We start from the raw sequence: 2,563 nt of genomic DNA on the forward strand, positions 1-2,563 counted from the left end.
CACAAGATTCTAGTGATAGTGAGCATTTCAAAGGAAGAGCTAAGGCAAGCTCTCCTCGCTAGAGAAGGTTATGTCGACCCAGAAAGAGACACGACATAAGGATCCTCTCCACATCAGGGGAAAAAGAAGGACATGGAGCATAAGAAAGCACTTGTGAAGGAACCGATCAATGAAGCAGTTCAACAAGGAAGTCAGCTACGAGGTGAAAGCCCACTAACCTGGTTAGGTAAGAAAGGGGTAGATTTTCTGAGTAGTTTGGCATGGCCACCATTGTAAATCACATGTTGTTTTTTAATGTTTGTAAAAGTGATGAAGTGTATAACATCACTTATGAGTGCAACATAGTGATATTTTGGCCTTTTAGTTGGATAACAAAGGGTATGGCTTCTGATGTAAACTTGACCATGAGTGTTATAAACTCTTAGTAAGTATGGTTCTATTTGGAATCTTGCAAGTTGGACATGTATTGGTAGCTACAGGTTGGCATATGGATATAGGTGTCGGTTTCATCACTTTTGGCTCTTAAATACAAAAGTGTAGGAGGAGAAAGTGTGGCTTTCCAAATACACTTGTTATGTATATCGAGATCACAGTACTGTTTATACTTTTGGAGGACCAAAAGTCCTTTAGTGGAGAGGAATAATCTAGGTGGATCCCTAAAGGCTCAAGTTTTGAAGTCCTTGAATCTGAGCAACATTGGCACTAAGTTGAAGTGTTCGTCGTTACGATTCCAGTGGAAAAACACACTCAACTATGAGTATATATGACCAACTTATAACAATTTGAAGTTGACAAGACAAACAGGAAAAGGAAGGCCTATAACATTCCACATGCGACCCAAAAATTACATGACAACCAACCATTGGCCTACTAGTCATTGACATACGGCGACCAATCATTGGCTCCTTTGGTCCTACAAAAGGCAATGAAACAATATTAAAAAATTATATATATATGATTAAAACCCCAAAATATATACCAAAAACCATGTAAAGTCTATATATATATATATATATATATATATATATAGATAGATATATATATATATATATATATATATATATATATGTTTAATGTATTACCCCCATGAGGCAATGAAAACAAAATTATAACGAACCATATAAATATGATCACAAATCCGATTGGAGGTTCATTATATATTAACAATGGCATGTTATAACAGTGGTAATATGTATGGTTATTTAATACCATATATATAAAACAAATTGAAATGTATTGTTAACAACGAATGTTATATATCAATCACAATGGTAATGCCAACAGAACAAATTGTTTTATGTATTGAAACATGTGTTGGATGGGGTCGGTGGGTTTTGAAACCTCGATTGAACCAACTGCCCACGACCTAAACATAGTCTTCCAACCAACAGCCTAATGGGCAGGGCTTTGTTTATTTTTCCAAATGTTTGTTACACAAGCTATGTCATTTGCAATGTACAAGGAGGAGCGCAAAACATGGAAGGTTGCGGAACGTTGATAGAAGAGTGCAACCCGGAGCTGAGGGAACTCTGCGTGTTGAACCTTGATGACGGGGTTCTAGAGGCATAATATTTCGTGGGAATATTCCATTTAAATGTTGTGAGGAATCTAAAAGATTCCTTGAGGGGCCAAAATTTACATTATCGGAATGTGCTGACTTGATACTCATTTTAACCAAAATTTCACAAAGATCACAATGGTGTAGTTAGTTTTCACATCTGAGCAAAGTATTTCAAGGGTCATGGCAGAAACTCACTTTCTTCATTAATTATTGGGCACGAAGTTTGAAACAACAATGTACCTTTCAGAAGTAGGTCATTTTTACAGTCAAAAGTCACAGGAGGATAAGACGAACCTTCTTATGTTGTGATTTCTCTGTTTTGGGCAATCAAATTTCGAGTCACTCCCGCGATTGGAGGTATAATGATGCATTTTTCTATGTACTTGCCTTTCTTTTTACTAAGATGAATGAAGCAACCTCCCCACTATTAAAGCAGGGCCTAGAGACGTAGTCCACACTAGACGAACACCATTATCAAACTTTTGTATGCAATGTCTTTATGGTCTCCTTTAAGTATTTGCACATATGGATTTTATATGCTCTTTCATGTAATTTTGCTAACATCAACCGAAGAAAAGATCTTAGATAACGCTGGTAAATCAGAGATTTATTTTTTTTGGTAAGTTTGACATGAGTAAATCTTCATCATGTCCAATATATTACTCGATCAGGGTGGAGAATTGAATCGGTGACTTCACATCAAGGAATGCCTTAATAGAGCACCCGATCAACATCTATCCATCGACTCTTAAATTAAATCATGCCTCTTTGTAAATAAAATTCTAGTAAGTTTACACATTTACATTTTTACATTTAAATTAAAGTGTTGAATATCACGTAAATAATGGTGAGCAGTAACTCTTAGTAAGTATATTTCTTTACATCTTATTCGTATATTTTACGCAAATACTTGCTTAAATTATTGTGGGTAGTAATTGATGGTAAGTATCTTATTTATGTGAATATGAACTATTTTCAAGGATCTTAATTTTAGTTGACTTT

The sequence above is a fragment of the Pinus tabuliformis genome, chromosome 1_1, assembly GCF_031772625.1.
Source record: "Pinus tabuliformis cultivar Carrire ecotype Pingquan chromosome 1_1, CPIR1, whole genome shotgun sequence".
NCBI classification, from domain to species: Eukaryota; Viridiplantae; Streptophyta; class Pinopsida; order Pinales; family Pinaceae; genus Pinus; species Pinus tabuliformis.